The sequence below is a fragment of the Sus scrofa genome, chromosome 18, assembly GCF_000003025.6.
Source record: "Sus scrofa isolate TJ Tabasco breed Duroc chromosome 18, Sscrofa11.1, whole genome shotgun sequence".
Classification (NCBI taxonomy): domain Eukaryota; kingdom Metazoa; phylum Chordata; class Mammalia; order Artiodactyla; family Suidae; genus Sus; species Sus scrofa.
This window is the reverse complement of record NC_010460.4, coordinates 36,769,790-36,795,767: the sequence shown is the minus strand read 5'-3', so window position 1 is coordinate 36,795,767 and position 25,978 is coordinate 36,769,790. Positions and strand designations below refer to the sequence as shown.

General features: G+C 43.6%; 1 protein-coding gene and 1 long non-coding RNA gene across 6 annotated transcripts in view; one reads left to right on the top strand and one right to left on the bottom strand.

The window, feature by feature from the left end:
• Nucleotides 1–25,978, bottom strand: part of ELMO1 (engulfment and cell motility 1) — a 581,070-nt gene that overhangs the window by 540,328 nt on the left and 14,764 nt on the right. For 2 of the 5 annotated variants that reach the window (XM_021079237.1, XM_021079236.1), the window contains 2 exons: nucleotides 21,074–21,221; nucleotides 8,828–9,299 (listed from right to left, as the gene is read on the bottom strand). The gene's annotated coding sequence lies outside the window, so the exon portion shown is untranslated. Of the gene's footprint in view, nucleotides 1–8,827; nucleotides 9,410–21,073; nucleotides 21,222–25,978 lie in introns of those variants that run through there. The other 3 variants (XM_021079238.1, XM_021079239.1, XM_021079242.1) reach the window with 3 other exon arrangements.
• LOC110257622 lies at nucleotides 9,459–18,350 on the top strand. The gene is made up of 3 exons (XR_002340505.1): nucleotides 9,459–9,555; nucleotides 11,269–11,447; nucleotides 16,561–18,350. It is a non-coding gene; the product is annotated as an uncharacterized LOC110257622 (long non-coding RNA).

Genomic DNA, 25,978 nt, shown 5'->3' with positions numbered 1-25,978 from the left:
CCCTGTAGACTTGGGACTTATATTTCTCATTGAATTCCAACTGTGTCTTTTCTTTCTCTCAAATCCTTTAGCACTCCTTTCTGCTCAATCCAAATGCCCAGCTGCTGGTAGAGCTTACACAAGCTCTCTTGCAAACTTTCTCCCTACTCCCCTGATAGTGGGGTACCCTGGACACAGTAGGTTCTTTCTTTTAACGCTCAGATTTCTAGATCTGGGAGTTCCTACTGTGGCTCAGTGATTAATGAATCTGATCAGCATCCACGAGCCATGAGGAAACAGGTTCGATCCCTGGCCTTGCTCAGTGGGTTAAGGATCAGGCTTTGCATGAGCTGTGGTGTAGGTCTCAGACGCAGCTTGGATCCTTCATTGCTGTGGCTGTGGTGTAGGCAGGCAGCTACACCTCCAATTCTACCCCTAGCCTGGGAACCTCCATATCCCGTAGGTACGGCCCTAAAAGTCAAAAAAAAAAAAAAAAATTTCTAGATCCATCTTAAAGACCCCTCCTTGTGCACCCCTTCTTCAGTGAACTGCACACACTCTAAATACACATTGATCCATTTTATAATGAGGATCTATTAATGGGTCTGTTTCTCATACAAGCCCCCTCCCCACACTACTCATGTGAAGTGGGTCTTATAATGTCCATCAAGAGCCTGACTACGGGACATAATATGTGATCAAAACGGCTGCTGAATGAATGAATGAATGAATGAATGATCCTGTATTATGATGGGTGCTTCAAGCCCAGCAATATTTCAGTTTTAAAATATTTATGTGCATTTTAAATATGTCGCACATTTATTTTTAAAATATACTACAGTGACGAAATAAATCTTTATTGTGCTTCTCTCATATTAATCCAGGCAAATATTCTCAAAACGCTCACCTGAAGACTGGAGGGTAACTGGGTAAAGAGTTCTAATGATGTGAAGTCACTTCCAGGCAGTGGACTAAGATGAAAAATGATGGAAACATATTTATTCCTTGATACAAGTGTTGATTTAATGTAATTTATACTGACTTGCTAAAAAAGAGACAAGCACTGGAGAAAACAAGCAGGTGATATAATACTTTCTTTGCTCCTAAAGACCTTCCAGTACTGGGAGAGCTGCGTGGTTGTGTGCGTGTCTGTGTGTCTTTCTCTCTCACACACACGTACATAGACAACACACACTTACTGTTTATTGTGTGAAAGAATTGGTCCCATTCCCCCCAGTCTAAATCTTGGAATACATGGTCACTTCCCACGTCGTAGCCCAGAGTTGGAATAACCGGGGCATGAGGTCCACTATAAAAACGCTGTGAAAATGACGGGGCGGGGCAGTGGTGAGGGCGGGCAGGAGTCAGGTCAAAACCAGCCTTACTGAGCTTGTTGGAATTCTCTCGTCACTCAGCCAAAAATACGAAATCTAACCAAAGTCCCTCCACTGGCTCCCACCTCCAAGCCACATGCCTTCTGGAGGCCAAGGGCAAAGCCAGCCGTAGCTCTGAATTTGGATTAAAGAGCCTGAAAACAGAAAAAAAAAAAATTTATTTTGAAATGCATTACGCTTCGAAATTAAGGGTAATTGTGTGTAGCAGCCTGGAAAATATAGCTCATCCAGGAATGCTCAGCCACAGAACCCCACAGCAGAAAACACTGGCTTTCGAAATGCAATCTAAAAAGAAAAAAAAAAAAAAAAAAAAGAAGGCACAAAGGGCGGAAGGAAGGGTGGAGGGCAGCTATAGGGCTGTGACTTATAAGAAAGCACTGCCTCAAGGAGACATAGCTAGAGCACAAGCCCTGCAATATCGCCACGTTGCTGAAGCCACTAGATGCTGCACTGCTACAGGGGCTGAAGAGAGAAGGTAAATAAAAAGGTTGACAGATAATTACGTAAGAAAACAAATGTGGCAAGATGAGGGCAGAAATCTAACGGACAGAGTGGAAAAGGACTCCCACATGTAGCCGTACTTTAAAGCAGTGTTCTGCTCACACTAATGGAATATCAATATCTGTTATTACCCAAATAGCCAAGGTGTATTTTACAAGCAGAGGAGGTCTTTCACCCAGTTAACTCTTTCCCACGCAGACATGTCCTTAATCTTTGCCCGAGACCTCTGCATGAGCCCGGCTGAGCTCCAGGACCACGGTCCTGCTTCATGTGTCTTACTCCCGTTATGTGGAGGTTACACTGCACGCAGTAACCAGTGGCCAGAATTCAAGACCTTGTGCAAACTCAGACGCAAACTACTAGCTACAGTTTTTGTTTTTGTTTTTCTTATGGGTTTTTTTTTCCCAGCCAGAGGGTGCCAGGAAGAAACACAAACGAAATTCAGGCTTGAAACCGACTTGCGTTAGGAAGACAATTACAACTACAGGAGAAAAGGAAGCCAGGGAGGAAGTTTGGAGAACCAGAGGAAATAAATGAACATAAGGGTGAGACCATCCATCCCTGAATAAACCACCTTAGGGCAAAGACACAACCAGTAAATAGAAAACTGGGGCACTTATAACCGCTGTCTGAGAGCCCACAACTGGACCGATTTATGCAAGAAAACATAACAGTCATTCTTAATCGGGGGAGGGAGGTTGGCAATTGGCAATGTCTGGAGATGTATTTGGTTATCACAACTGGGTGCCCTTACTGGCATCTGCTGGGGAGAAGCCAGAGAGGCTAGTAAACATCCTGGAATGCACGGGACACTCCCCACAACAAAGAATTATCCAGCCCCAAATGTCAACAGTGCTGAGGTTGAGACCGCCTGATATAAAGGGTCAACACAGAATGGGCAATAGCCTGCAGGAAGAAAAAGAAGAGAATCAGTAGCCTCAGCATCATCTAAAGGAGAAATCATCCTGGTTAAAGACTCCAGTCTCTGTTCACGTAGCTGGCATTAATCTACAGGGCAGGAGAAGTAGCAAAAATTATGACTAGCTGGAAAATCCTCTGCTGGATGTATTCCCTCTCCCCAACGGATCCCCTCACCACCAATTGCTTCTATGCTTTGCTATCACCATGACTCATCCACAGAGGATAAAAAATGTTGGCTAAAGAATATATGTCTATTCCTCTTGGCAAACATCATTCTCATTTTTGATTAATGAACTGCATTCTGGCTTACACACTTCAGCATCATGCATGAACTTGGGTGATGGGCATGCTGTCCTTGAGAGAAGGATCCCCCGAGACGAAAGAGGTCAGCTTTGGGATGTGACATCCAAAGGTAGGCACTAACTCTGACAACCTTGGCCTCAGTGATGGCAGACACACCCATGGGTGCCATGGCAACCCAGGACATATCCATCAGAACCAGGGCATTTCTACGGGCATGCAGCAATGAAGGATGCGCTGCAGCATAGCTCAACGTGGAGGTGCTGGCCTAAGACCAGGCTAGTCCTAGAGAACCATCAAGAGAGCAATGAAAACGACACAGACACACAAATAGCAGGGGAGGAAGAGTCAGAAAAGCTGGGTGGAGGCTCAGATCTACCCTCCAATATGCCAGTGACATTTCATTGCTCCAAGCTTCATCTGTACAACGGGATAACAAAACTATAGGAGTTATTCCCCTCCATTTCCAAAACAGCATTCCAGAAGGAAGTGCAGCAGCTGTCGGCAAAAGGAGGAAAATCTTGCGTGGATCGAGTGGCTCCAGGCCCGCGGGGGCAATGCTCAGTCAGGGCCTACTCTACCCTGAGGTCCTAAAACCACTGCTCCTTATCCAGCAAGTACAACCCACCCAACACAGAGTACGTTTCCCAGTGTTTTCCACTGAGGAAAGTTCCATTCCCTACATTAAGTGTCAGGTCTAAAATAGCCAAAACTAGCCTCAGGTCCTAAAATTGAGGTTCCAATAATAATCCTGCTCAGATTCTAGAACTCGGGGTCTGTGGGGGCCCAGAGCATGGACTGAGACTCACCACCTCTTTCTATTTATACATGTGACTAATTTCTCTACTCAGCACTTTGCCAGGTTGTTGCTGTGGTTAATTCTGTTTGATGAGCTAGCATTTCTTCTCCCACGTGGATTCCTATCGGATACTCACCCCACCTTAGGCCAGTGACAAAATTCTGCTCACACTGACGTGTACTTATTCTATGACAGTTTAGAAAACATAGTACCACGTCTCCAGTTGAATAAATTAATTGTGGATCATAAGAGTGATTTGAAGGCTTCAGTTCTGACTATGACAAAGAAATTCCGATTGTTAACACTCAGCCTGAACTATCCAGGGAACTAAAAACTGCAACTGGCGTATGCATTGTGCTTGCAGGCCGGCTCTGCTGTAACCAAAAATGCTGTGCTAGGCATATCCAGAGGCTGTCACGGGCCACACACATTTCATGGGCGCTTTGGCCCCTGGATAGATAGCTGGTCTTCAAAATCCTGATGTTTTGGATCATGCTAAAGGAAGGTCTCAGCCTTTTTCTTCTTTGGTTGGCCAGTTCCAAGCCCTGGTCACCTAAGAAGCTTAATCTAATTATGGATCACAGCAGTGTGGCTGCCACCAGAAGAGATTACTACTGTCTTTGCAAACCTCTGAATGTAATTAAAATCACACATAGGGGGACTGTGAGGCGCAAAATATGAAAGGAAAAGTTCAGTGGAATAAAGGTCCAAAGACCTCAAAAGTTTAAAGACCTCAAAAGCTCTAAACTGCAACTTGGCCCAAAGAAAGTACTTGCAGCTGTTATCAGAGTTATTACATGTAAACTACTCTCTGTTCACATCAGTGGAGTGAAAAACATACACCTGGATCTCCAGCTTTGCCAAGACGGCAGCATCAGGGCCCAGCAGACCATCAAGTTCTATAAACAGTAACATTTTAAAAGTGCACTCAATGGCTGATGCTCTTACTGCATCAGACTCAACATTTGGAAAAGACATCTCTTGCAGGAGATTAAACCAACAGCATTTTGTAAGGATTGGGGCGGGGGGCAGTGTGGAGGTGCTAAATGTTTCTTAAAGTATGGCCTTATGAACCACGTTCATCAGAATCCCTGGCAAATGGTTTAAAATGCACATCCTAGGGCCTCCAGAATTATAAAAACAGACTTTTGTTCGTCTCGACCCACATTAAGCAATACATTCGACATTAAGATTTGGTGTCTGGGGAGTTCCCGGTGTGGCGCAGTGGTTAACAAATCTGACTAGGGACCATGAGGTTGCAGGTTCGATCCCTGGCCTCCCTCCGTGGGTTAAGGATCTGGCGTTGCCGTGAGCTGTGGTGTAGGTTGCAGATGCGGCTCGGATCCCAAGTTGCTGTGGCTCTGGCATAGGCCGGTGGCTACAGTTCTGATTAGACCCCTAGCCTGGGAACCTCCATATGCTGCGGGAGTGGCCCTAGAAAAGGCAAAAAGACAAAAAAAAAAAAAAAAAAAAAAAAAGATTTGGTGTCTGTTTTGTAAAACATTCTATTTTCTACTATATTCTCTTCTATTGCATGTGTTCAACTGCTGTTCTGGACCTAACAGACTGGTATTCCGATCCATTCCTGGTTGCAACCTTAAGCTTCAAAAACACTAGACTAGTTGACTAGAAGAAGCAGAACTGGAGTTGTGTAACCAGCAGCCAACACTTGAGGCTTTGTGCTGCAGAGAGGGTTTAGTAATCCCTTACCTTTTCTAAGTTCAACAGAAAGTGTGTCTTACAAACCAAACTATCCACTTGGATGGTTTCAGGCATTAAAAGGTGGTTGCAAGCTTCAGTTACAAACCCTAAGGGTACTAACTGTCTTAGATCCAGACAGGAAACGTCCTCCAAAGGAATGATTACCTCTAAACCTTCAGTGTTAAGAAAGATGATAATGTCAGCAAAATGTGTGCTCAGAGCCCCTTGGCACGCCCCCAGCCACATCCTCTCTGCAAAGGCTTCAAAGCACTCCCTTCCTCCACCCCTCCCCACCCATTCACACCCAACACCCAAAGAAGGTAAATTACTTTAAAACACTCAAATATTGCCCTATCTGAATGCTGTAATTTAATAAACAATATGGTTTAGCAGCACCATGGAAGCCCCTCATCTGTTTTCTCTCTTTCATTTTTCTTCTCCTGGACATTTCTCATCTCCCCAGCATCTGCCACCCAGCTCCTTTCTGTCTCCCTCTGCTTCCCCCCTTACCTCCTCTTCTCCTCTCCTCTCTCCCATCTGCTAGGGGAGTAGAATGAGATACAGTGGATGTCTCTGACTTTACTCAACAGTAATGCCTTCCTTCCTAGGGGAGTGGTTCTTTGGCTAAAGTAATACTCACTTTAAAAAGATCTCCAAGGGGAGTGATGAAACAAATACCAGATCTGGAGTGGTTATGCGTTATTAATAAACTGTATTGGTTTTCTACCCTCCCAAGGAATCAGCTCTCTGTTCCTTTCTTCGGGGTTAAATTCTAAAGGAGGAATTTACTCAAGGTAGAAATGGATCTGCAAGAAGTGTGGTTGGGCACAGAAGAGGACAGAGGAGAAAAAGCAAAAGCCCCATTACATGGGCTTCTTATTTGCTGCCAATGCTGCAGCATTTCCCTGGTCAGCCTCTCCAGTAAAGGCATATCTTAGTCAATGAGTATTTATTGCGCACCTACTTTGTGGGAATCAGTCTAGGTTCTGAACCTGTAAACAAGACAAGGTTCCTGCCCTTGTGGAACTTCTATTCTAAAGGGAGAGACAGACAGTAATCAATTAAACAAATAATGCCACAGGGGAATAAGCACTACGGGGTTAAACTGAATGACTTAAAAGGACCAGGGAGTGGCTGGTTGCTATTTTATATAAAGTAGTCAGGGAAGCCTTCCTGTACGCTGACAATGGGCAGAGACCTAAAGAAAGCAAGGGAGACCCATCTGGACATGTGGGAAGAAGTTCCTTGTGCAAAAGGAGTAACAGGTGCAAAGGCCCTTGGTGAAAAAGAAGTGTCAGGCAGTGAGAGCGGCCATAGTTAAGAAGGGCGAGAGCTGTGCGGGTGGAAGAGGGGGTGGGGCAGGATATGGCCATCAATAGGACCACCCACCCTGTAGCCCAAGGACTGCAGCAGGTCCCGAATTCCGTCAGACCCAGATGTGGGCCAGCCTCCCAGCCTGCCCCTCCCTGACACCTACCAAGCTTCTCCCCCAGTTCCCGCCCCTCTAGACACCATCTCCCCACTGCAGCCACCCAGCTCTCTAGGTCATTCCCTCTCAATTTGCCGAGAAGACATCCATTCTAATTTAAAAAAAAAAAAAAAAAAAAAAAACTAAGTAATAAGGGTGGTAAAGAAAGCAACATTCACATTTGACCACAGCCCTTAAGATAGGAAATGTACATAGTAAAGAGCAAGTTCAGAAGGTCAGCTATAAAAAAAAAGGTCTCCTGCTTAACGTCACGCAATCTGACCTTCCAATCTACAGTCCCCAGTTCTGTAAAGTGGGGAACAATAATCCTTGAAACAACCTTGGGAAGTAGGTATGAAGGTGAGATAATATGAAAAACCATGACCAGGGGAGTTGATATATAAATACTGGTCACTGATTATGTTTATTTTATAGACAACCCCCCCACCCCAAGAAGAGCAACTCAGAAATTCGTCCACTGCCCCACCCACACCACCCCAAGCGACCGGCAGCTGTAACCCACTGCCTTTGCCTCCAGAGGCAGAAACCCTTGCCGCAGGTTCTCATTTATGGTCAGTGGTGTCAGCAGGCCCAAGGCCTAGGGCATGGGCATCACAAAATATGCTCTCCGAGTCTCCGGAGCTGTCCAGAGGCCCCCAGAGACAAATCACTAAGGGAGAGGGGTGGGCATGCGCTACGGCTTTAGGTCAATGCAGGTCTCGCCGCCAACAACCCTTGCCCGGACCTGCCAACTTCAAAGGGCCCCTAGGCGGGAGGGGGTCATTCGGTGGGGACTCCCGGCCTTCACAGCCCCTCTCGATCAAGACAGACAGACAGACAGACACACACACACACACACGTACGCACACGCGCGCGCCCGCGGCATCATACAGACTTCCCAGCCCCAAACACACGCGCGCACCCCCGGGCCGCCTGAGTTCTCTATTTCCTCTTCCTCAAAGCTACTCTTGCTCTCTCCGCCGCCCCTCTCAGCTCGGTTTCCAGGGCCCCCGGAGCTCCGCTGCCTCCCTTCTCTTAAGGCTCGCCCGGTGCGCCCCCTCTCTGATGCCGAGATCTTGCACCGAAGCCCCCCACCTCCTTTCCTAGTCCCAGTGGGGACTTCGGCATGTTCCCGGGAGGCGGGTATTTACTAACAGTCTCCAGAGGCTCCCAGCTGCCCCAACTACCCCTTCGCGTGCCTGCGGGCCCTCCACCCCCTCTAGCCCATCACCTCCTCCTCCCAGGAGCGCACTCACAGGGGGATTCCCTCCCATCTGCAAGTGCCAGAGAAAAGCCAGGAGCCCAAGCGGCCAGTCGCTGCTCCCGCGCAGCCTCTCCAGTCTCCGAATCCCCAATCCCACACTCTACCCGTGCCCAATCCCCCCGCGCCTGCAGCGCAGCCCTCGGTTGGCCCCCTCCCGCCCGCCCCGGCCGAAACGCCTCCGCGGGTTCCCGGGCCCCGGGCCCTGCGCTCCATCCTCCGCGCCCCTCCCTCGGCTCCCACTCCCCCTCCCGCCGCCCCCTCAGCCCAGACTTCCCAACTGCGAAGTGCCCCGGCGAGCCCGCAGCCTTCACCCCGAGGAGCGCCGCGGCCACCCCCGCCCCCGCCGCGGCGACCCCAGGGCAGAAAACAAAAGTGTCTCGGCGGCGCCCAGAGTCCCCCGGAGCAGGACGCCTCCTCCTTGCCCCAGCCCCAGCTCCCTCCTCGGCCGCGCTGAGGTCAGCGAGTCGGGGCGCCGCGCCAGCCCAGGAAACTTTACGAACCTGCCCGGGGTCGCAGGACAGCGGCGTTGGCGGCGAGGGTTCCCAGCGATCAACGCTGTAGCGACCTGCTACCAGTGAACGGAGGCCGAAGGGTCTGTCGCCCAGCTCGGGGCCCCGGCGGTGTGAGTGGCTCTGCCTCTATCCCTAGCCCATCCTCGCCCGTTCTCGCTCGCCCGAGCACACGCACTTACACTCCGGGTCCGCCGGCTGCTGCGCCGCCGGCTGCCGCTGCTCTCACTTCCTCTTCCTTCCTCCTGCTGGCCAGAGACACATTTTGCATCTGCAAGGCATCCCAAGATCAGCCGCGAACTCTCCTCCCGAGCGGACGCTGCAGAGTGGTGGCCGTCGCCCCAGGCACCTGCGTCCGGACACGCGTGGTTGGCGCGTTCGCCTCCAGCCGGCGCCCCGATGCCTGCCCACCGCACTTTTTCGCCCGGGGAGATGGGGGTGCCCACGACTTTTTGAAGTCCCCCTACTCAAAAAGAAAAAAATGTCAGACACCGTGCACGCCTCAGTTCTGCTATAAATAATATGTGTGCAGAGCATGACTTCTCGGATGAGCTCACACGCGGCGTTTTGCAGGCACTAATTAACTCCGTCACCCTCATAAGCGCCACCTCCGGGAGGCCGAGAGTGCCTGGCTTCTTTTTATAAGCTTTCATTTTGGGCACCTGGTTTGGAATTTTGAGGGGAAACTTTGGTGGGCTGTGTTAAAGCTACTTTAAGAGGTTTGTTTTGACGTTCTGCCTCGACCCTTGGACCGCGTGACAAACGTTTCCTCCCCCTCTCAGTCACCTGTGTGTGCTTTTACCCACCACAGGAATTGTTTCTAATCAATTAAGCCAGGGACTCCCTAATTTTGCCTAACTTTGCATAAAGCGAGTCGTCCTACCCCCAGTTTGGTATTTAGGATTTATTATTTGATTCATGCAACCCACTTCAGTCCTTTTCAAAGCGGAAATCAAACACGTTAAGTCCCAGAGTAGATGCCAGGAGGGAAATGACAGTTGTTGGAAGGTTGTAGGAGAAACACCTGTCCTCTCCAAATTCAGAAATATCTACGTTGGCTCTGCCAGAAAAGGCAAAGGCAGTTGCTATGCACTCCCTGCAAATTGGCACAGGAGGTAAGTGGGGGCAGGGAGGCATTAGAAAGTGAGGTGGATGCAAAGCTCCACTTTAAGCTTCTATGCCAATCCCCACCCCCCAGCCCCCCAAGGAGATTTACTTTTTAATTCTGTGCTACCTGTCCATTTGCAGCCAGCAGCTCCAAGTGGCTACTGAACCTGAACACTTAAAATGTGGCTAGTGCTGAGATGTTCAGTAAGTGCAAAATAGACTAGACTTAGTGTGCAAAACAGAATGTAAATTAGCCTGTTAATAATGTTAATGTTGATTACATCATTCCAACAAATGATGATAGTTTAGATGTAATGACTTAAGTTAATGTCTAGGTTAAGATATAAATGTATATTATATATACTAATTTAAAATAATTTCACTGGTTTCTTTTTACATTATTAATGCTACTGCTAGAAAGAGTAAGATTACACACATGGTTCTCATCAGTGGCTCACATTATATTTCTAATGAACAGCCGTGATCTGACCCCTTATTATATGCATAACCCCAGGAGGCAGTATTGGTAGCAGGAATACTTGGGTCCAGATCATTATACACCAATAACTTAAAACGGGACGATTCCAGGAAAGTAATTTCACTTCTTTATTTCCTCATCTGTAAAACAGTAATAATACAATAAGAAGTCAACAGGGCAACTATCAAATGAGATAATTTAATAAGCAGTCAGTAAATGGAGCCTTTACTAATGATGCTGAGACGCTTGTGGTGGTAAGGATGACTTTGATCCAGAACTTTCTAGCTAAGGCACATAAAGACCTTAACTTTGGCGCAGACACCATGAGCATTCAGTAAATGTTAGCAGTCATAATTCTTCCAAGAGCCGACTGAGAACTTTGCACAGCAATTAGGCAGACTCACCTCCCTGCAACCTTTGGTCTCAGCTCTGCCCTCTGCAGGTAACATGGAGTAACTCACATCCTTCCTCCAAGAGAGAACCTTTCAGATGTCTGAGGACAGCCCTAGAATTCTTTCTAAAGTTTCTCTTCCGAGGATTAAACATCTTCAGTTACTCTAATTCCTTTTCATGTGATATGGCTTCATATTTCTTTCACCTTGCTACCTTTTAAAAAAGTTAGTTGTCATATAATTAACTAACCATTAATTAATGTTTTTACAGTTCATACAGAGAGTTCCCTGGTGGCTCAGCAGGTTAAGGATCCGGCATGGCCCAGATTCAGTCCCTGGCCGGGGAACTTCAACGTGTTGTGGGCGTGATCAAAATAATAATAAAATAAAATAAAAATCTGATTATGTTTTTTAAAAAATTCATGCAGCCTAAGCTCTTGTCAATTATTTTTCAGATATATCTCACTGTTGATCCCAGGGCAAGGGGAAGACAGGAAATTCTTTGCTGTGTTACTGTTTGGGCCATGTTGGTCCTTATGAGAAAGTCTTGGAAACCAAAGTCTCTGGTCCACCTTCTCTAAGTCTCTTTGGGTTTGATTCAAGCATCCAGTGTCTCCTCGTGTTTGCAGATTAAGTAAGTACACTAGGGTTCTGGATGACCCTACTAAGAAGCTCCCTCTGCCATGGTAGGGATCAGCATGCTTTGGATTCACTGATTCTTTCAGAGAGTAATAGCCATCTTAACTGTGCAATTGCCAAGCCTTATTTTTCAATTGTATTCATAAAGGCATCTTGGATGTGTCAAATTCCCTAGAGAAATCCACCTTCACCCTGGGCTCAGCGGGTGATTTTCAGTGGACTCTGCATGGTATAGGCTGTGTGGTGGTTTCATGGTGAAGGGTCCATCTCCGGACTTGCTCATTGAATATAAATTCCAGCATTGCTGTTTACTAGCTGCATTACCCTATGCAAATAAATTAACTCATGGACTAAAACCATACCTGGGAGGGATGGGTGAGGATTAAATGAGTTAATATAGAAAAGCTTTTAGAACAGGGCCTGGCTTGTAGAAGCACTCACTAAGTGTTAGCTTAGCTATTATTATCTATAACATTCCTCTAATCGACAAATAAGAGCAACATCTCCCTTTGCCCACATATCAGTTTCTACCCATAGGGGAGGGAAAGAGCTATTATTACGACTCTGATTCTATTTCAGCTCCTGGTCAGAGCCTGGGACGTTCAATTAGCAGGTCACACTGCGGTAGAAGAGGACTATTCCATAATAAGGATCATAAGCCAAGTATAAGCCATCACTAGGACTTGCAGAAAGTCCACCTGGGCGGGGCTGAACTCTGCAGATGGGCCAGCTTCATCTCCATCTCGTGCGGTTAGGGACATGGACTCAGAATGTTCCCCGCAGGACCACCCACCTCAGTTTCAAGATAGGTGGGAGACAAGGAAGCAGGGCAGAGAAAGCTGGCTAAAGGACAAAATTCACTGAGTCCTCAAGTCTAAACTGTTTCCCTCAACTATGCTTACAACAGCTTTGCATTGTTGATGGGTGGGGAGGTACTGGGCAAATTTCCCAGATTTAATAACTTGATCCTGTGTTTCCCACAACTTTATTCTTCCTTGTGTTTACAGAACTCCAAGATAGGAAGGATGAGTACCCAAATGTCACCATGAAACCCCAAATTGCTAAAATGGCCTGCTGTATTTTTAATCAAGGATGATGCGTGTTGATCAACTCTTTCCTCCCTAATCATTCACAAATACTCATTTCTAATCATTTAAAAACAAAAAGCACTTCCTGGACTGCAAATGGGCCCTGTGTATTTAATGGTACATTTCATAATTTGCTTCGGAATTCTGCCTCAAATCAGCCTCGACTTCCTTGATCTACAGCTGGAAGCCCCTATTCTCTTTTCCTGTCTTAGAATCAGGCTCATGTTGGCTTGACTCCAGTCTTGAAAAGCCTCTGGGGGTAGAGAAAGTGACCTCAGCTCCAGGAAGCTGCTGTACCAGAGATAACAAAAGTCTGGGTAGCAGGCAGACACCTGCGGTCCTGAGCCACTGGGGTCAGCCTTGGGACAATTAAAGTGACAAGGAGGTCTGCTGTGCAAGGGGATTCCTTCTCTCCATCATTCATTATTCAGTGTGCCTTATATGAAAGCTACTGCGGGAGGATGAGCATGAGAAACATGGGATGCCCCCTCCTAGCACTTGCAACCCAGTTAAAAAGACAGACTTCAAATGAATACATTAACTGAAAGTCTCAGTACCCATCAGCTCTTTACCATCAGCTGTAAAAGCCTCCTGGGAAAGCTCTGCCAGAATTGAAACCTGAAAGGTGAGTGAGTGTATGTTCGCCAGGACAGAGAGGGGAAAGCAAGTGGGTTGGGCCATCGGGAAAGTTCTAGATCAAAAAAAGCAGTTCATACAAATGTTTATAGGTATCATGGTCCAGGCAGAACCTTTAAAAAAGTCAGTTTGGTTAAAGTGTGAGAAAGTCAAAGTTGAATCTAAGTATGAAGAGCAGAAGACAAAATTTCAATGCCCTTGGCAGTCACATCATGAATTTTGGATATAGTAAGGAAAATTAGAAAGACACTGCAAAGTTTTTTTGCCGGGAGTTTTGTTTTGTTTTCCAAGTGAAATATTTTAAGCAAGAGGCAGTCATGGTTGGGTTTTTATTTTAAAGGTTCATCCTACTGAATAGAGAATGGATTAAAGGGGAGACAAAAAGGCACATGGGAAGAACAGATAGGGAGTTTCTGCAGGAAGCCAAGGCTGGAAGGGGTGGAGCCTAAGTCACCCAAAACTGAGGGGCTGGGGAGAATCGGAGAAACCGAAATGTTGCAAAGGAAGTAGAGAGCATATGGAACAGGCGGTTGTCCGTTCTAGTTAAGGAAGCCCACAAATAAGCAATCCGCGTGTGCCTTGCTGCCTTGGCCTAACCAAACACTGACCTTCTTATAGCCTTGAGTTCAATATGATATCTCCTGCAACACCTGCCCCCAGGTCAAGGAGAGGCTCAAGAAATGAAAGGGATGACTCTTCTCTTGTTTGGCTACTGATTTTTTCTGTGACACCATTACTCTGGATTTATGTCCAGCATGTCTGTGTTTGACGGTCATAATATTACTTTTCACTGGTGGAGGACACCCATCAAAAAACAAAGGGCTCTCTTCTGCTCTAGCCATCTCACCCTGCTTTTAAACAAAAAATATATCCATAGACTGCCAAGTTATCCATTAACCAAATGCACTCTCCAGTATGGGTCTGGGTTTAGTAGGGTATTTATTGAGACTTTTCAGATCTGTATCCACTATCTGCCATCCATTGCCAGAGAACAGGGGCCAAAGAAATAGCACTGATCAATAATCCAAAGGATCCCTGCAATGATACACCAAACAGTGACAAAAGGATTGATCCACCAGTCTCATCAGAGCAAAATCTGTAAAGTATTTAAATATCCAGGTTTGGGGATTTACGGACATGGAAAGATATCTCAGCTCTACTTCTTAATAGCCTTGTGACCTTGAACAAATGATCTTATTTTTCTCTGAACGTATAAAATGGGGATGATGACATGAAAATACTTCTCTCAAACAATGCCTAGCACATAGTAAATGCTCAGTAAATGGAGCCAAGATGTAATAGCTACACTTGTAATAGCTCTTAATCTCGTCTATAATGGTCAGGTGAAAGTACAATATTCCTTTTTTTTTTTTTTTGTCTTTTTGTCTTTTTGTCTTTTTGCCTTTTCTAGGCCTGCTCCCACAGCATATGGAGGTTCCCAGGCTAGGGGTCAAATCGGAGCTGTAGCCACCAGCCTACGCCAGAGCCACAGCAACTCGGGATCTGAGCACCACGTCTGTGACCTCCACCACAGCTCACGGCAATGCCGGATCCGTAACCCACTGAGCAAGGTCAGGGATCGAACCCGCAACCTCATGGTTCTTAGTCGGATTCTTTAACCACTGAGCCACGACGGGAACTCAGGAAGTACAATATTCTTTATTTTTTCTTCAAAAAAAATTTTAAAGAAATATACGTTAATTTTTAAGTGTAAAATAATAAATGAAAAGTAAAAATCTTCCTTTTCTTTCTCCAGTCTTAGTACCTATAAGTCAACACACTCGATAGTTTCAATTTTTAATTCTTTAGTGCCATGGTTCTAATTATTTCTACTATTTTTTTCTTGGTTTATTAACTTCATGCAGTATCTATTAACTCCTTTATATGAAAGGTTTTTACAACTTTGGCTTATCCCTCTTTCCCAATTCTTTTTATTCCTTTGATTATAACATCACATTTCGGTTTTTTACTGATGGGTGCCCTGCCACACAAACCTTCAGGTCATCATTCAGGTCACTTCACTTTCTCTCATTTTTTTTTTTTTTATCCCTATGAGCCTTTACACTGTCTGTCCTCTAGGAGCAGACCCTGCCTCTATCTTCCAGCTCACTAATTCTGTCTTTAGCCATGTCCATTCTTCCCATGTATTTAGTTTAGTGGTTTGTTTGTTTGGTTTTGGTGATCAAATTTTTAATTTCTAGATTCTCTAATTGGCACTTTTTGTAATTACGTTTAGTGACTGCTGTGTGCACCACAGAAACCCCCCCCACTTTCCTTTCCACCCCTCACCCCACCTCAAGACCACGGTGCTCAGTTGTCCAATCACCACCCTCTCCCGGATGCCCCCGGGGCTGCTCAGAATATCAGTGTTGATACCTCAATGCCTGAGTGCCTTCCCTCGCCCAATTCAGAACATCTCATTAAGGCTCTCAGTCCTAGAGCTGAAAAGAGATCAGCTGAGGTTTCCTCCCATGTTAATTTTCTCTATATCTGATCCAGTCTACTCTCTAAAACTCTGATGACCTTCCTCCCTTCCTTCTTTCCTTTTCTGGTGTGGCTAAAAACTCTTCTTTTTAGCCCCAGGAGGTTGGGACTAGAGGAGGGGTAGGTGTGTGTACTTATGACATTATATTTCCAAATATAATATTACTTTTACATTTTCAATGTTTATTATTTTTATATTCTGCTACCTTCTTTCCTGACACTATAATGAAAGTTTCTTTTATATTGTCTATTAGTTGATTCTTAAAGTTTAAAAATAGAATTTACAGTATTGTATTACCTAGAACTATCACTAGTTACCATTACTAACAATGTGTAGGGTCCAGGCAAATCCTCTCATAGAATAGCAAACACTCTGGATTTGCCTATTACCTATGGTGTCACTTTATTTATCCCTCTATCCTTTATGCAATTGTAGGAGTTGGGCGCAATGGGCTTCAGGTTAAACAGTTTTGGCAAGAACACTTCATGGGTGATATGGGTACTTGACACTGCATCGCATCAGGACATGCACTGTCAGTCTGTGCCACTCTTGTGATACTAACTTGAACCACTTGGGAAGGTTGTCACCACCAACTAGATTGCTCCTGTGGAAAAGCACATGTTCCCATTACAATTAATAACAAATCTGTGGGAAGATACTTTACACTGTACAAATATCCTATTCCAGAACGATCTTTTACCCAGGGCTTTTAGCATCTACTGACAATTCCTCCCAATTACAATTCCAGTTTGCTTCCTATTTACTTTAGTTTTATTTCCCCAGTTCTGAATTCCAGTAACCAAATCTCACTTCTCTTTCACCTCTGCCCCCCGCCCCCCCTTGGTGTTTATCCCTACTCTTACCTGGCTCTAAACTTCTATTATTTTGTTCTATTTCAGACTCATGTCTCCAGTCCCATTGTCTGCCACTCACTGTCTTTGCACCAGTTTCTCTCCCTACAACCTGGTAGGTACTATCTCCTTCGAGGGTGGAAGGGATCTGGCATATATATTGTGCTAAAGGAGCTGATTTCTGTCAGGGCGCGCGGTGTAAGACATCAGCACGACATGATTTGCGGAGGGATAGAGAGGGCGGCTCGCCGCACAATGGTGGGAAATAGCACGGTGTATTTTGACATGAAAGAGTCTCAAAAGCAAAGGAATTGTTCCTTGTTTGCTTGCTGCTATTAGACGTCATTTCATGTCTTTCCAAGTATCGGAATCTGATAGAGAATTTTCCCTTCAAAGACCGCAGCAGTCTTTGACGGGGAAAATTTCCCAGCGGTCTCAAGTGCCCTTCCGCGCGTACTGGGCTAAGTTCTCCTGCAGGAACCAGAGAGAACAGCACACACAGCTGTGTAAAGATCACAAGCCAAGGAGGGGGAATTTGCATATTACACAGGAGGTCCAACAGGTGAGGTTCACATCCTGGGGTTAAAATGCTCCAATCAGGTTTTGCAGTTTGAAGTTTTGATAAGTTCGTTTCCCCATGTTTTCTCTATTTTCACCTTGAGGTTCATTATTCTTCTTTACCTGGGCTCTTTGGGCCTGTATTCCTACTTTACTCTTTTTTTTTTAATCCTCCGTAAACAAATTTATTTTTCACCAGTTCCTTGATTGCTGTGAAAGTAAAATCCTTCCTTCTAAGCAAGGGATTCTTTCCAGGTGAAGGGCAAAAGTGTTCTCTTAAACCACGTAACGTTTCCTTGTGCTCTCCCCTCCACTCACCCAACCCTAGGCAGCCACGGATATGCTCTCTGACACCGTGGATGAGCTTTACTTTTTCTAGAAATCCATATAAACAGAATCATAGAGCACATACTCTCTTATATCTTGCCTTTTTCCACCATGCGTGATGTTTATATCAGTAGTCCATTTCTTTTTACGGCCGAGTAGTACTGTATAGATAAGTCATTATTTATTCATAGTTATTCATGTGGTTGGCTATTTGGATTGTTTCTAGTTTTTAGCTCTTATGAATTAAACTGCTACAAATATTCATATGGTTTATGTGTAAACATACATTTTCATTTCTCTTGGGTAAATGTCCCATTTATTGATTATGGCAGTGATTCCATGGTTACAGCAATTTGTCAAAGCTCGTCAAAAATGTAAATTTTAAATTAGTACGTTTTGTTTTTGAATAGGAGACTGGCTAAGTCAACTGTGGTCAGTCATACCATAGCATGATATTCGGCAATAAAAATGAATGAAATGTTGATACTTAGAACAACTAAGATGGATTTCAGGGAATCATGCTGAGTAAAAAAATTTTTTTAAATCCTAGCCTAAAAGGTCATACATTATATGATTTCACTTAAATATCACTCCTGAAATGGCAACTCTATAGAAATGGGGAACAGATTAGTGCTTGCCAAGGGTCAGAGATGGTGGGGGTGGGAAAATGGGGAGAAAAGATGTGTATGGCTATATAAGGGCTGCATGAGGGATCTTTATGATGGATCTGCTCCTCTTCCCCACTGCATCAGTGACAATATCCTTGTTGTGATGTTGATTATATATAATATGTATATTATATTATATATATATAGTGATTTTTTACTATTGCTTTGCTCATCTACTAGCTTGGGTGAATAGTTCATGGATTTTCCTGTATGATCTCTTACAATTGCATGTGAATATAAAATTATCTCAAAATGAAAATCTAATTTTTTTTTTTTTGGTCTAGTCTAGGGCCACACCCATGGCATATGGAGGTTCCCAGGCTAGGGGTCAAATTGGAGCTGCAGCTGCAGGCCTACACCACAGCCACAGCAACACAGGATCCTTAACCCACTGAGTGAGGCCAGGGATGGAACCCGCAACCTCACGGTTCCTAGTCAGATTCATTAACCACTGAGCCACGATGGGAACTCTGAAAATCTAAAAATTTTAAAGAGATGAATTTTCTAAAAGATGTGCAAGTTATGCTCTCATTCAAGTTGATTTTTTCTTTTAATGGCTACACCTATGGCACATGGAAGTTCCTAGGCTAGGGGTTGAATCAGAGCTGCAGCTGCCAGCCTATGCCACAGCCACAGTAATGCATGATCTGAGCCATGTTTGTGACCTACACCACAGCTCTTGGCAATGCTGGATTCTTAACCCACTGAGCAAGGCCAGGGACTGAACCTACGATCTCATGGATACTAGTCTGGTTCATTTCTGCTGAGCCACAAGAGGAACTCCAGACTTCATGTGGTTCTTGTATAAATAAATTTTTTAAGTTTTGCTAAATGCTTGGATAAAACTTGGAGGAACATTAGGTTTTATGTTAACATCATAACATTTATTACCAAGAACAGTAATTATTCACTTCTAAGCATGGAATTTGTTCCCCTAATGAGTCTAGTATTTGGAGCATGAATGGGGAAAGTAAAGGGCAAATAGAATTTCCTGTATATTTGCCTGAAGCCAAGAATCTTAAATAGCATTTTGTTTCCATGAGCAAAAAGTTTTAGCTGAACCTAAAGAAGGTAGACCTTCCTTTGTGGAAAATTCACTATGGATTTGAAGATAAGTGCAAGGTGAGTAACAAGAAGAACATAATTATGTTGTCTTGATGCTCATAATTGAGGTGAGAGCCTCTTCAGGTTGCATATGCACTTATGAAAGTAGGAAAGTTTTGTAATATTTGGGGAAATGATCTGTAGTTTATTCCAAAGAGACTAATTATAAAGGAAAAAATATTTTAGTATTTTAAGCAGTGGGTTGTGGGTATGTTCCTTTTAAGTAAGATTGAAAAAATAATTTATTCTAGATACTGATATGCCTTGCCTGAAATTTCTAACTGTGAGAAGCAAGAATCAAGAGAAGGGCTTTTGTTTGTGTTCAACTGTGCGACAACTAAAGGAAAGATATTTTATTATCAACGGTCTCTGAGAGTGAATCGTGTATTTGTTTTACTTTTTTTGTTTGTAATTTTGTTTGTAACACTGGGCTCATATTTCCTTAAAACATTGTAAAAAAAGGGAGTTCTCATTGTAGCTTAGCAGGTTAAGATCTTGTCATAGTGTCCATGAGGATAAGGCGATAAGGGTTTGATTTCTGGCCTCACTCAGTGAGTTAAGGACCCCAAGTTGCTGCAAACTGCGGAATAGTTCACAGATGTGGCTTGGATCCTGTGTTGTTGTGGTGTGGCATAAGTTGGCAGCTGCAGTGCCACTTCAACCCCTAGCTTGGGAACATCCACAGTTCGTGGGTACAGTCATAAAAAGAAAACAATTTTCAAAAATAGTTTTAAAGCTATGTCTTAGAGTCTTTAACGTTAATGTAACCTCTATCTTTTCTGCCTCTCACCATCCTGTTATTTTTTAATTTTTTATTATAGTTGATTTACAATGTTCTGTCAATTTCTGCTGCACATACATTCTTTTTTTCACATTACCCTCCATCATGTTCTATCACAAGTGATCAGATACAGTTCCCTGTGCTATATAGTAGAATCTCATTGCTTATCCATTCCAAATGCAAGAGTTTGCATCTACTAATCCCAAACTTCCCCTCCCTCTTGGCAACCACAAGTCTGTTCTCCAAGTCCTGAGTTTGTTTCTTTCCTGTAGACCCCCCTGTTTTGATGTCTATCACTCCTATGGCACTTGGCAAAAAAGCCAAAAAACTAATCTCTCTATGAAGATCATTGCTTCCTCAAGAGGTAAGCCTCTTCTTATGTAATGCTGAGTGCTTAGAAAAATTCAAAACCATTTGTGAGGTGACTGACTGAATGGGTGACTGGATGACTGCCTGAAACATTTCTTAGAGTTGGGTTGTGTCATTTGCTCTCTGAATGGGTGGGATAGCTATTGATTTGAAGAATCACGTAGGTTTCTGTGTTAAGGGGGCATCCATCCTGTGTAGGACCACCCTCCCCATGTGTCATTTTTTGTGTGTTTTTACATTGGGTGATCTCCTTAGGTGATGCGTAAGACTCAACTTTTCTACCCAGACATGGCCTTGAGTACTGATGGAATGCACGGTTCTGGCTTGTCAAATATTCGAGGAACCTAGTTTCTTTTTAAACATGCCTAGTGGCTACTACTATAAGCACATTTTCATAAATCCATTAAATAAAGCATGTACTATTACTTTTACTCAGACACTTCTCTTATGAATATCTGGGGCATATTGTCAGAGACCTTATTAAGAATATTGAGGCTTAAGTATTTCAAATTTAGTAGAATGTTTACACCATTTCCTAAATCCCTTTCTTTCTTACCTTAAAAGGGGAGAAGAATCCTACCTAAGGCCTCATTCATTTCTTCTCAATGACTGGAAGAATTATATAAATTACTGCTGAAGCATATTCAACAAAGATATTCATCTTTTAACCAAAGTTATTAGTAAATTGAGAAAGACCATTTTTCTTTAAATGAGGATGGCTAAGACTCTAGTTTTTATCTTATGTCATTAATACCTTCTTCTTTCTTGTCTCCATCTCCTGTTTTGCAAAGGTTGGGAAGGCAGACTCTGGAGTCAGAACCTGGGTTTCATTCTGCCTTCACCACTCATGAGCTCTGGGGTCTGGTGTAATCTCTTAGCTCCTTGAGACTTGGATTCCTCATCTACAAAATGAGATAGAGTATCTGTCTTATTGGGTTGCTAAGAGAATTGAATAAAATAATGTACTTTAATTGGAAAATTGTAATTGCCTTTAGGGTGTCAGCTATTATTAATTTAGCTGTGTAGGATCGTACCGATATGAACAAAAAAATACTGTAAGCAAGCAAAGGTTCAGGTGCCCACAGCACAAAAAGTCAAATTCTGGCAGCAGGTGTTGGCAGCAAAGTCAGGATTTGTTGCAGCGCACCAAGCAAGGCAGTTAGAAGACAAGCCTCAGATCCACTCCAACTTGGTCCTTGAGTTAGCGTGTTTTGTTTTGTTTTGTTTTTTTCAAAGGGAAGAGCAAAGGGGCTGGGGTTAATCATCTTGTGACATTTCTTTTTTCTTTCTTTTTTTTTTTTTTTTTTTTTTGTCTTTTGTCTTTTAGAGCTGCACCTACAACATATGGAGGTTCCCAGGCTAGGGATCTAATCGGAGCTACAGTTGCCAGCCTACACCACAGCCACAGCAACGTCAGATCCAAGCCTCGTCTTCGACTTAACACCACAGCCACAGTAACTCCAGATCTTTAACCCACTGAACGAGGCCAGGGATCGAACCTGCAACCTCATGGTTCCTAGTCGGATTCATTTCTGCTGCACCATGACTGGAACTCCATCTTGTGACATTTCTTATTTGTAGTTTTGGGAGTCAAGATGCCTACCGTTTAGGAGTCTCTGGTCTAGTGGTCCATGACCTGGGTGTCTGTTAGTCTCTCTTGCCCAGGAGAAACAATCTAAGTCTCTGCACGTTAATAATGTTATCAACCACAGCAAGTTTAGTCACCTGACTCTGAATCTGTCGCATTTAGTGAGCACAGGATGGAGTTCAGAGAGGATAAGAAAGAGAATGAAATTCTGGATAGAGAAGTTAATCATAAACTCGGCAGGAGAGCTTGGTTTTAGGGAGAGTCGGTTTCAATACTGTGATCAAAAGAAGACTTCTCCAGTTCACACCATTTATTATAAATATTGCTTTTTGGTCAGTTGGTTCTTCCTGTATTTTGAGCAGTATTGAGAAAAGACGTACTGTAGCACGTTCATATGGTATGTCTTGCATGTGTTATGGAGACAGGCAGAAAGTGATTTCTCTGCTTCCATTTAACAGCAAAATTTCTCTCAAAGACCGACTCACTCACGGTCCTTCCTCACCCCCACCCCCTGTACAATCCATGCCAAACTGACTCCTGTTCCTGACATGCCATCGAAACTGCTTTTGACAAGGCGGCCAACCACCTGGCATTTATCAAGTCAGAAGGAAATCTGTCTTCCTTCACTCGTCTGCCAGCACATTGCACAGAGTGGGCTGTTTCCTCCTCCTGAAATATTCCCTTCATTTTCCTTCAAATCACACTCCCCCACATTACTGTCCTCCTTTCTTGGGCTCCTTTGCTAGTTTTTCCTTGTCCATCTGACCTCTGAAAGTTTGTTTGCCTTGGGACTTGGTCTGCGTCTTATTCTGTTCCATCCAAAACAATCTGTTCCTATCCCATAGCTTTAAATACCATTAAATGTGACTCTCACTCAATCAAATCTCTGAGCCAGACATTTTCACATTATCAAGTGCGAGCTCATAACTCTGCCTACCTACTTGACTCTTTCCCCTTCAAATACATTGGGTCTAAACCCCAACCCTCCACACATACTCCATGCTCCCACTTCTTCCCAACCTCGGTAAATGGCACTACCACTCACCCCAAATATGTATCATAACAATCCCCTTCCACCATGATTTTTTTTTTTTTTTTTTGTCTTTTTGCCTTTTTTAGGGCCGCTCCCTTGGCATATGGAGGTTCCCACGCTAGGGGTCTCATCGGAGCTTTAGCCACCAGCCTATGCCACAGACAGCCATGCCAGATCCAAGCCACATCTGTGACCTACACCACAGCTTACGGCAATGCTGGATCCTTAACCCACTGAGCAAGGCCAGGGATCGAACCCACAACCTCATGGTTCCCAGTCAGATTCGTTAACCACTGACCACAATGGGAACTCCCACCATGATCTTTAAAAAAAAAGAAATGAGGTAATGTCACGTTTAAAACTCTTGAGTGGGAATTCATGGCTAATGGAATTAAAACAAAATGCCCCCCTGGCTGCAAGGCCCACGTTATCAGGGTCCCCAGCCTGACTTCAGCTCCTGCCACTCTGCTCCTCTGAGGAGGAGTCTCACCCTCTGCTCCAGAGACACTAGCCTTTTACTTTTCCTTGAACAGAGCAAGCTTGTGGCTTCCTCAGCGCCTTTGCCTGGGCTCTTCTCCTGCTTAATGCGTCAGAGCTTGGCCTTGGTTTCCCCTCCAGTGGGTCTGCCTTGATCATCTATCAGAATAGACCCTCCCACACTGCAATGTATTCATTCCATTTTGGTCACAGCTCTAGCAAAACTAATCCTTATAGATCAGCTTGGGAGCTACTTGAGGACAGTACCTTGTCACTGTTCATCACCTGTTTGATGCTATAGCCTGGGAGTTAGTAGAGGGCTTAGCACACAGGTAGCTCTCAGTATATTGGGTTTATCAAATGTCTGTATGTCATAGGCTTCTAAGAATGTGGCTGGGTATGAAGGAGACACAGGCCCTGCCCTGTTTAATAAGCACTGTCATAATAACCATATAATGTGCAATGGAACCTGGGAGGTAAAGAAGCTTCATGGAGGAGGTTATGTCTGAATTCAGATGAGTATAAATATGCCAGGGGAAGGAGTAAAAGGAGGTTTGGGCCAAGAGAAGAGCATGAGCGAAAGCCTAGAGCTGTGAAAAAAACATGTCATGTTTAAATTATCAGCTCAAACAAGTTTTTTGAAGAACGTAGAATTTATGCAGATCTATAGGACTTGGGAGAAGAAAAGTCAGGACCTAAATAAAATCAGATGATGGAAAAAGAGTTTTAAGTTTAAGCAGAAAATGCAATTTCACAACTATGGCTCATTTAAGCTACTGGTAATTAAAGCATATATAGTAACAAACACCGCCTGGGTCTTGCAGGTGTAGGTAAACTTTAAAAAACTGTGGAAGGAGGAATAGTTTGAAACAGCTCAAGATGCAACTAAAGAGATCCTAGGCTGTGACTCAGTGCCTTCCATCCAGTAATGGGAATGAGTGTGGTGATGGCAGCAACCATGTGCAGAATGATTTCGTTTATATCATTTTATTTCCCTTCAATGGGACAAACATACATTCAGATTCTGAGATAGGCAGTGGGAATAGAAAAAGAAATAATCTTGGGCTCCAAGAAACCACAGTCTAATCAAAGCCAAAGGCACATGAATAATTGCCACCTGGGATTTGAAGGTAAGAAGAACCTTCTCTGTAACCTCAGTAAATGCTGTCTAAAGCAATGCAGATTATTTCTTCCAAAAATCCAGCTGGACGTTAGCCCATTTTCTCGTAGGATGTTTAATTGAGTCTGAACATGAGGACACTTCCAATGGTGAACTGAACAGAATATGCAAATACTGGTCATTGAAACTGGTTGGAAAATGCCAATGAATTTCTTTTCATTTATGTAGAAAATACATCTCTCTTTTAAAAGAAAAAGAGTAAAATATTTTATAAAGTTAATATATATTCATTTTAGAAAACTAACTATTTAAATGAAAATAAACACATGCCTATTACATATAGATTTTAATAGGCATTTTAAAAACCAAAATCAGGATCATATCATGATATGTTTGCACTTATCTTCCTTGATTGAAGGTCATTTACTGTGCATTTCATGTTGCCGTTGGTTGTCTTTTTAAAAAAACATTAAAAACCATAAATTTCTTACATCGAATCAAGAATGGAAAACAATCTTCTAAGTCCTCATAGGAAATGTGGAATTTAAAACCTTTTTCCTACCCTAATTACCTTAATTCTTGGAATTTATACAATTTAAGGTTTTGACTTACATTTTGAGAAATAAATAATTCTCTTGTCATACAGATCTTCTTTTTCAAATTTTTTTAGACCTGTCTTTCATAGTGCAACTAAATTCTCAAGAGTTATTTGAACTACGTGGTTCTTGTTATCAGCCGACTTTTTCACACCACAAAATCTAGTCACAGATTAGTGTCACAGAGGCCAACTGATTTTTACCCTCTGCACACAACCTACTTTTGGCTTTATATATATATATATTCTTTCTGATAGTGTATGTCAAGTATTTTGTCAGGATATACCTAAAATTTCTAGGAATGGGCAAAAGCCCACCAAGTCAAATTCCCTGGGATTTTTGGTCTAGGAAAGCATGACACATCTATGTACAATTCTTGCTCTTCTGTCATTGTCTTTCCTTCCTCAGGTTCCCCACAGAATTGCTCAGCTGACTCTGTTCTCTGTCCTAGACACTTATCACCTCTTTCTTATTCTTTTTTATTCCTTCATTCTCCTTCTCTGTTTTCCTGAAGAGTCCTAATCTTTCCTCTTTACACTGATTTGATTTTCTGACAATTTCCCCCCAGGAACTGTTGTGATGTGAGGTTCTGCTATTACTATATTGCATGTTTTGTTTTCTTGAACACCTTCCTTATCTCACCTCATTCCCTTTTCATCTTGGACTCTTCTGTTTCTTTTCAGTAAAAGTTGTTTCTTTCACCTTGTTGAGGTTGACAGTTTTGAACAATTTCTTTTGCTTTCTGAAATAAAGCCATTTTGGAAGCTTGTTTTTCCTCCAGAGTTTTTAGCATCATGTCTTGCATTCTTTATGCCTTGTTAATACATTTTTTTTCCATGGGCATA